Source organism: Panthera pardus, unplaced genomic scaffold (genome assembly GCF_024362965.1).
Source record: "Panthera pardus isolate Hobbes unplaced genomic scaffold, ASM2436296v1 HiC_scaffold_2, whole genome shotgun sequence".
NCBI lineage: Eukaryota > Metazoa > Chordata > Mammalia > Carnivora > Felidae > Panthera > Panthera pardus.
In genome coordinates, this window is record NW_026526765.1 from 32,093,448 (window position 1) to 32,103,580 (window position 10,133).

Consider the following 10,133-nt stretch of genomic DNA (forward strand, 5'->3'; position numbering starts at 1 on the left):
TTCTATCTCCTACAAATTCCACCTTTCTGCTCAGAATATTCAGTGGAAAACTGGGAAGAGTCTCTTAGAATGTATGAATCCATAGTTCAGAAATATCCTTTCACATGGGATTTTCATGCATTTTCCATTGTCCTTCGAATGTATGAAGGGGCAGTACTCATGGCTATCAGTGTGGACATTATGTCCCAGAATGTTTGGGTCCAGCCACTGCTGGAAGATACCATAGCTGTGTACTCTTGTGCCCTCATTTCACACAGAACATCAACCCATTTCCAGCTGCTTAGAAGAAACTGTTACCACCACTCATCACTGCCTACTTCTTTGTTATCAGTCACCTAAACTGGAATTTCAGAGAAATCTTCCAAAAAAAAAAAAATACTGCAAAATTGTTCTCCAATAAAAGTTTTCTATTGACTATCCAGAAACTGGATGGTTTCATCAGTTCTGCTAAGGGTCTCACCATCTCTCCAATTTTGAAAACTCTTTCCTAAAAAGAGGGGTGTTGGGAAACAATGCAAATTAGCCAATCAATCTTAAACTTGGGAGGTTAGCTATTGCTTTTTTTTTAAGCTTAGAAAAAGTAGTGACTTTTATTTACCATTGCATTTATCAAGATTACAATAAAAACACTAGTGATACCATCTGAAAAAAAAAACAATGATTTGTTGGTAATTGCAATGAATGGAATATTGACAGTCTCTGAGGACAATCAAGAAATTATCCAGGAGCTATAGACCTGATAGCAATATGGTCTTCGGGTGTCTTTTGTGGCTTTTTTTTTTTTTTCCAACTACTGGCTTAAAGTCATTCATATTTGTTGCCTGGATTCCAGTACCAATAAATGTAAGATATGGAATGACTGTTTCTTTACCTTGATTATACTGAACAACTACAGCTACATTGTGAAGATTAATAATAATGCAGTAGGACAATGCTATCATCTTTAATATTATCCTCTGTTAGTTCCAGAGCTTGAGTTGATCACTTCTTTCTGCTTCTTCAAAATCCATAGATTGAAGTAGATTGATAAAAATTTTTACATATTGGGGCACCAGAATGGCTCAGTTGGTTAAGCTTCCATCTTCGGCTTAGGTCATGATCTAGCAGTTTGTGAGTTCAAGCCCTGCGTCGGGCTCTGTGCTGACAGCTCAGAGACTGGAGCCTGCTTCGGATTCTGTGTCTTCCTCTCATTCTCTCCCTCTCCCCCACTTGTTCTCTCTCTCTCTCTCTCTCTCTCTCTCTCTCTCAGAAATAATAAATGAATAAACTTTAAAAATTAAAAAAAAATTTTTGCATATTTAGGACCCTGACCATTACATGGCCCTTGCAATTTCATTGAATAGAGTTTAACAAGTTGCTTAAATGCTATAGTAATAAGTAGCTGTTCTTCACAATCAGATTCCAAGAAGGTCATGCCTTTTCAGAAACAGTTGTCCAACTCATACTCTTTGCTTTCATTAAGGCATGTGCAGCATATTAGAAGGCATTAAATCTATATAGCCTTTTGAAAGATCTGTGTCCTGTTTTTGTAAGTACTGCTTGATTTTTTTTTCTTCTAATCCCACAGCATCACCTCCTTGATATTGGTCAATTCTCCTTTTGTTTTGAAAACACAGAAACATTGGTGTTGCTGATATATTGCATTTGCAGCTGTTCCCTGACATTGATGCGCATCGACTTCCAAGAAAACTGCTTGCGTATGCTCGTTAACTCCTAGAACTGAATGCCGCACCCTCACATGGTGAACCTGACCGGGGTGAGTCTGGAGCCTGTGCCATGCAGTTCAGGCTGGAAATCTGGGTAGCTGCCCACTGGCTCCTCTGAAATATTTCCCAGAGAGCTCAGCAGGGCAGCTACCAAAAGCTGAAGACCCAGGAGAGGGAACAGGTTCTGGAAGGCTGAGACCTGTACAGAAGACGTGATGACCGAGGAGTCTTTCTCTGGACTCAATGCAGTCTGCCAGGGAGCAGAACTGCCAAGAGGGTGGGCATGGGAGAGGACAGGGAAAGGGGAGGGAAAGAAAGACACGTAGCCAGGGTTTACTCAGGATACGGCAAGAGTGTGGTAGGCAGAATAATGGTCCCCCAAAGATGGCCCCATCCTAATCCTTGAAACCTATGGATATGGCACCTTACATAGAAAGAGACATTGCATGGGAATGCAAGCTGGTGCAGCCACTCTGGAAAACAGTAAGGAGGTTCCTCAAAAAACTAAAAATAGAACTACCTTATGACCCAGCAATTGCACTACAAGGCATTTATCCACAGGATACAGGTGTGCTGTTTCAAAGGGACACATGCACCCCAATGTTTATAGCAGCACTATCAACAATAGCCAAAGTATGGAAAGATCCCAAATGTCCATCAATGGATGAATGGATAAAGAAGATGTGGTATATATACAATGGAGTATTACTCGACAATCAAAAAGAATGAAATCTTGCCATTTGCAACTACGTGGATGGAACTGGAGGGTATGATGCTAAGTGAAATTAGTCAGTCAGAGAAAGACAAATATCTTATGACATCACTCATATGGGGACTTTAAGAGACCAAACAGATGAACATAAGGGAAGGGAAACAAAAATAATATAAAAACAGGGAGGGGGACAAAACAGAAGAGACTCATAAATATGGAGAATAAACAGAGGGGTACTGGAGGGGGTGTGTGAGGGGTATGGCCTACATGGGTAAGGGGCATTAAGGAATCCACTCCTGAAATCATCATTGCACCATATGCTAACTAATTTGGATGTAAATTTTTAAAAAATAAAATTTAAAAAAAAGTAAAACTTAAAACATAAAAAAGATACACTGTAAAAAATTAAAATAAAAGCAATGATCTCAGATTGGATTTTGGAGATAGAAACTGAAGCAGCTCATTCAAGATGTCACAGCCAACGCTATAAAATGTGAAATGGCTCAGAGCCGTGGAGTGAGTGACATGAATCATTTATGTACCAAATATATGTAGCATGTTTGTATATGGCAGGGATTTTCTAGGTACTGGAAATAAAATTATCTGATTCAGGGAGCTAATTGAATAAATAAGCAAATTTTATAGCAATGTGTGTGTAAGAAAGTGATCATGAGTGATATAGAGGAAAAGGGTAAAGAGACGAGAGAGTTCCAATGGGCTACAGGAGTCAGCTTGGCAGAAACTGCAGTGTTAAATGGGAAAGTAAGACAGTAATATACAATACACATTTGTTCTGGTTTTTCTGTTTAACATTTTTTCAAACCTGGTGATTTTTAAAGTATATGCTCATTGTAAACATAAATTATAAGCCCCCTACTTTCTGCTCATTGCATATTCCCACCCTCACCCCCGTGTTTTAGTCTGTATATGAAGCCATTATTAAGAATTTATTTTGGGGGGTACCTGGGTGGCTCAGTTGGTTAAGCACCAACTTCGGCTTGGGTCACGATCTTGCAGTTCGTGGGTTCGGGCCTCACGTTGGGTTCTGTGCTGACAGGTCAGAGCCTAGAGCCTGCTTTAGATTCTGTGTCTCCTTCTCTCTACCTCTCTCCACTCACACTCTCTCTCTCTCTCTCAAAAATAAATAAACTTTAAAAAAAATTAAAGGGGCGCCTGGGTGTCTCAGTCAGTTGAGCATCCAATTTCGACTCAGGTCATGATCTCACAGTTTGTGAGTTCGAGCCCCACGTTGGGCTCTGTGTTGATAGCTCGAAGCCTGGAGCCTGCTTTGGATTCTGTGTTTCCCTCTTTCTCTGCCCCTCCCCCATTTGTGCTGTCTCTCTGTCTCTCAAAAATGAATAAACGTAAGAAAATTTTTTTTAATTAAAAAAAATTTACTTTTGTCTTTTCATAATTTCTTGTGATAAAATTACGCTACTTTTCTTGTGTTCAATTGCAATATATCTTGGAATCTCCCCATTTCAGAACATATATTTTTTTCTCATTGTTTTGCACTGTAACATGAGAATTGTATAACATTAATGAATTTTATTAAACCAGTTTCATACTCATAGGCATTTAAATCATTCCACTTTTAAAACATACTTCAAATACAATTGCAAGGAAAAGCCTATAACATACCTTAGGAAAATTATGTGTCGTGTATTTATGGAGTAGAATTGAAAGGTAAAGTGATTTATATTACAAAAAAATTTTTTTGATGGATAATCCCAACGATAGTACTGATTACATGTTCTCCCAAATGACAGTACAATTACATGTTAACCAATAGTATGTGAGGGTATTGGCTTCTTAAATGTATATATTGATTTTTTAAAGTTTGTTTATTTATTTTGAGAAACAGAGAGAGTAAGCAGGGAGGGGCAAAGAGAGGTGAGTGGAGGGAGGGAATTCCAAGCAGGCTCTGTACTTTCTCGGACCCACGAGCTCTGAGATCATGCCTGAGCCAAAACAAAGAGTCAGACATTTAACCTAATGAGTTCCAGGAGTCCCTGACTTCTTAACTTTAACTGATACTTGCTATAACATTCTGATAGTCACTTAGATGTTATAATGTTCCAATATGATTAAAATTGTATCATCATTTTTATTTACATATCTTGAATTATAAGAGAGGTTAATCTTTTTTTTCATGGTTACTGGTCATTGGTATTCTATTTCTGATAAATCCTTTTTTTCCTATACTGTGATATCTCTTTATTAAGGAAATCAGCCTTTTTCAAATGTGTTGAAAATATTTCCCTGAATTTTCATCTTCCTTTTGCTCTCTGTGGTATCTTATATTAAAGGGATAGTCTAGTTTGGGCATAGTCCAAATAGCCAATATTTTCTTGTATGGCTTCTTGGTTTTGAAACCTGATGGGTTTTGTTTTAAAAGGTCTTCCCATTCCAAGTTTACAAAAGATTCATTCACCATTCTTTATTACATGATTTAATTTTTAATGTTTTAATTATTTTGTCTATGGAATTTTGAGTTTTAAAAATTAAGTAGAGGCATTCTTATTTTTCTCTAAGTGCTAACCAGTTATTACAGACATCTTGTTAAATAACCTATCCATTTCTTAGTAATTTAAAATACTTACAATTTTTAACACATAACAAATTCCAAACGTAATTACAATAATATTTCAGAATATAATATATTGCATTTATCTGTCTGGGTATTCTTACCTAAGATCATATTTTAATACATATAGTTTTATGCTGGTTCTTTAAAAATAAAAAAATGGCAAAAAGACTTTCATTTTATTTTTTATAGTGGCTCTGGTATTTTTGCATGTTGTAGGGTTTTTTTTCAAATCAAATAAATGATGCTTTCGTTATTTTTAATGGAATGATGCTAAGCTAATATATTACAGAAATAATAAACATCTTGATAATAGTTTTAAGTTTTCTTCATAAAAGCTTTCCATATTTATGTTCATCAAAGTTTGTTTTATATTTTTACTGCTATTATAAATAGAATATTCTATATTATTTTATTATTTTAAAAAGTACCATTGTTAAGATATGTATAGATTATGTATATCATCTATTTTATAGACACCCTAGTCAATTCCATTTTTTCTAAAAGTAACAAAATACCTCCTTATCTAATAAAAACTACAAAATTATTTTTAAAAAAAAGAGAAAGAGACATTGCAGATGTGATTAAGTTAAGGATTCTGAGATACGGAGATTATTCCGGATTATCCAGATGGGACTATGTAATCATAAGTGTTCTTACAAGTAAAAGAGGTAAAGGGGGAAAGCCAGTCAGAGAAGCAGAGGTCTTACATATGATTGCTGGATTTGAAGATGGAAGGCGCTTATAAGCCAAGGAATACAGGCAGCTTCCAGAAGCTGAAAAAGGCAAAGAGTGAATTCTCTCTTAGAGCCTACAGAAGGAATGCAGTTCCCCCCTGCATCTTGTATGTTCCTAGTCATTCCTAGTACCTCATCCTAGTGCCTAGCAAAGACCCTGGTTAGAGCCTATAATTATCTGTGAACGAATAAAGAAGTTATATCCCCAACACTCCTCACTAGTATCTTCATTCAACAAGGTGCATATTTTGAGCCATCTATGAACTCAGAACCCAATATGTGTGTCAAAATTTCTGCCTTCCATCTTACCTTTTCACCACTTGAATCTAGTCCTATCCCTCATTCCGTCTACAGCACTGATCACTGTGCCATGAGGACAGCAATACACATATTTCATTATCCATGGTGATAACAACAGAAATTATGTAATAAGTAAAAGGCAGTATGATTTTATCAATCATCTGGTAAAGAAAGTAGAAATGGAATGTACTAGTCAAGATCAACCAGAAAAAGATAATCATTCCAAGTATTTAAAATAGAAATTGTGGGGAATAAGTTTAGGAATTCCCTGAGCTTGCACCAATGGGTTAACAAGGCTTAGGACGAAAGCATCCAGAATAGGTAAACAGGGCGAAAACCTTCCCAGTATAGAACAAGAGCATAAGAGTGGGAAGCTGCTTCCGCTGGACAGAAGTGTCCAGAATAGGTAAACAGGTAGACAGGGTGATAGACTGCCACAGCAGACTACTTGCTAATTGCCTGGAGCTAATTAGCAAAAGAAAGGTGCCTTGTTGACCGTGAGGTAGCATGCTCTGTGTATTATCCCCTACGCAAGTTAAGATAAACAGACATGTGCCTGGTGCCTGCCATAAACAGCCATCAGCTCAGTGTCAGGATTTTGTTTTGTATTCACACAAACCCCTAACACTGCATATCTTCAAAATCCCCTTTCTCTCACACGAAAGAAAGTTAATGATCACTGTCTCATTGTCCCTTTCTGCATGCCCATCATGTCTGTAAGCCTTCTGATCCTAATAAATATGGAACAAGGACCGTTGCTTGAGGCTCTTGTCTCCTCCTCGACATTAGCCTCTCTTGCATTTAATTCTGCATATGCTCTCTTGCTGGACAAGAGATAACTCCAGACTCAAAGTCTGCAACAGAAGTGACATTGATTTAACAGATAGAGTTGAGACTCCAAGCGAGAGGAAAATGTGGTAACCCTGAGATTAGAAATAGCAGAAGCTACCATTACACACAGGTTGGGACAGAGGTAATAAATGGGTTACAGGATCCCAGAAGAGTTTGGCTCACCTGGAGGAAGCTAGGAGGACCTGTTTGGTGGAGCTGGAGGCCGGGAGAACACAGGAAAGGACGGATATTTGTTTGACACAAACAGAGAGGTGAAGAAATGTCTTGGGCTGTAACATTGCATGCCAACTATACTTTAATAACAAAAATTAAAAACATATACACATACAAAAATAATTAAAACTGAAAAAAACACAGGAAGGGAGGAATGAAGAAAGGAAAGAAAGGAAAGGAGGGAGGGAGGGAGGGAGGGAGGGAGAAAGAAAAAAAGAAAGAAGGAATGGAAGGAAGAAAAGGCAAGTTTTGGACTCTTCTTTCTCTCACCTCCAATCTCCTGATAGTGCCTGCTGCTGGCCAAACCCATCCAGATGCTATCTAACACATGAATGAAGAAGATCATCTTGGACCCGCCTTAAAAGACAAAAGCAGACCATGGGGTGGGGAGTCAGAGGGGAGGTAAAATAAGGAATGGCTCTGAGTTCAAACACGCCAAGGAGCAGCATTCAGAAGAAAGGGATTTCAACTTCTTATATGAAAACATATAGTAAATACCTAAAATCTAATTATCTCTTAATTGGTTTGCAATACACTTTTAGTAAAACATTTAGAATAATCTTAACTACGATCATCTATAACAAAGGCTGAAAAAAAAAACTATAATAAATCAAGGTAAATCCTGGCTCCACGGCATACCTCATGCACTATTCAAAGCAATAAAAATAATCTGTTATAAAATAATGCCAAATGGATACTAGTTTAAAATGCTCTGTACTCCTAGTTTGCATTGTGTGCTAGGACATATATCTCCTAAGATAAACATGAGAAAAGCGTAAATCAGGCCAAGTCAGAAAAAAAGAAAAAGAAAGAAACTCAGCCAACATCAATGGACAGACACGTATTTTCCAAGAGGTTTACCTAAAGTGTGGGCTGATTTTTCTGTTGAAGACAATATAAACTGTCATTTAGACCATGAAAAATTGGAAACAACACCTAGAGCTAAAAAGATAAAAAAAAATTAAGTAATGCCATGGAATGTGTATAGAACAAAGTGACATAAAGTACTTTGCCAATTGTCATGTTTTAAACTAACAGGAATTTTCCTATGAGCTTAGAATAGTAGATTACTGACATTAAAACAACTTAAGTGTTTTTTTTATATTTTCTTTTTCTTTCCTGCTTATTATTGGGGGAGGAACCCATCATTTCATGATTCATGACCCAAATCTCAGAACTTTAACTCCAATGCCAGCTAGACAAAGGGATAAGTCATTTTGTTATGACTAATTACCTATTTATCCATTGAAAACATTGGGCTTATGCTGGGTAGACTTAAATTATGTTAGGATTGAAATGTTTGTGACAGTTCATTGTTCAGAGTCGAAAAAACATTTTTTAAAAGGCAGTATGTTAGTCAATAAAATAATTTCAAGATTTGGGCTATGAAAACTATGCTGGTTTTTCTTTTTCAACTGCCTCCTGATAATTTCACCATCCTTGATTTCCAAATTTTGGAACCAACCACTGAAATTATGCCGCTTTTCCCCCTTTATCCTTAAAGACCCAACTCTAACCTTGTGTCCTCAATGAAGTCACAACTTTTGGTCACCAAATCCCACAAGCGTTTTTTTTAGACCACAATGGAATTTGGTCTCTGTTAATCACTGCAGCACTTGCTAGCCCCTACACATTGATACAATTTTGTCCACATTTTATCCCTACAAATTCCCAGGCATTTGAACATATTTGTTCCTAAGTTAGTTATGAGTCCTTTAAGGTATAGACAATGGCTTATTTCATCTGACATGGAAACCAATATATATTAGGTGACAACCTCTCCCAATATATATTTACCCTACCATGTTCTCTCCTGATTTCTTTCCTTGTGTTATTTTCCCCCCATTCATTTAAAATAGAAATGTATGGGACGCCTGGGTGGCTCAGTCAGTTGAGCATCCCACTTCGGCTTAGGTCATGATCTCACTGTTTGTGAGTTTGAGCCCCATGTCCAGTTCTGTGGTGACAGCTCAGAACCTGGAGCCCACTTTGGATTGTGTATCTTCCTCTCTCTCTGCCCCTCCCCTGCTTGCCCTCTGTCTGTCTCTCCCTCTCTCTCTCTTAAAAATAAATAAACATTAAAATAGAAAAATATACCCCTCACCTATCTCTGAATAAATGGCTAGATTTGGAATTTCTTTGTAAGAGTAATATAGTTGTAGGTAAATCCCTCGGACACCTATCATTCCCAAACAAATATGTGAGAACAGATAAAACTTCTTTAAAAGCCACAAAACATCCTAGTCATATTTTTGAGCTTGTTCAGTTGTATATTTTTTTAAAATCAAAAGTGACAGATATAAGGTACACAAAGATAAGTATGACACGACTGCTGCCTTCATTTTCAGTGGGAAAGAGATCAAGTGGACAAATAAAATAGGCTTGGTGTTATGGACTGAGTTGTGTGCCATGCCCCAAATTCATATGTTGAAGTCCTGACCCCCTAAGACCCAACTGGGTCTTTAAAAAGTGATTTAAAAGATGGTTAAGGCGATCCCTAGTACAACCTCATTTGTATCATTACAAAAGGAGAAAACTTGGACACACAGAGAGACACCAGGGCTGCATGAACACAGAGAAGATGCTATGTGAGGACACAGCAAGATGACCATCTACAAAGCCAAAGGCTTCGGTGGAATCCAAACCTCCCAACACCTTGGTCTTGGTCTCCCAATCTCTGGAACTGTTGTTGAAGCACCACGTGTATGGTATTTTTTTTCACAGCAGCCCTCGGAAACTAATACATTTGGTAAGCACCACAATGGTTGTCAGCATAAGATGCCATAAGAGCAAATGGAGGGGACTTTGTAACATAGTTTGCAGTGCAGTGCAAAGGCCATGAAGAAAACTTCCTCTGCAACATACTCCATGTTATCTGGGCACTCTCTGAGGAATATTACTGGAGGTCAGTGGAACTTTATCTCTGTGTTTATGTGTACAAATACACAAATATACTATAATTCAGACTGGCGATTTCTAAGATAATGAGCTAAATATAGCCAGGAAACAGAAAACTCAAGTAACTA

General features: G+C 37.4%; 1 pseudogene; it reads right to left on the bottom strand.

Annotated features, from left to right (window-relative positions):
* Positions 1-728: 728 nt before the first annotated feature.
* On the bottom strand, positions 729-7,453 carry LOC109276031 (thioredoxin-like protein 1; annotated as a pseudogene).
* Positions 7,454-10,133: the final 2,680 nt, after the last annotated feature.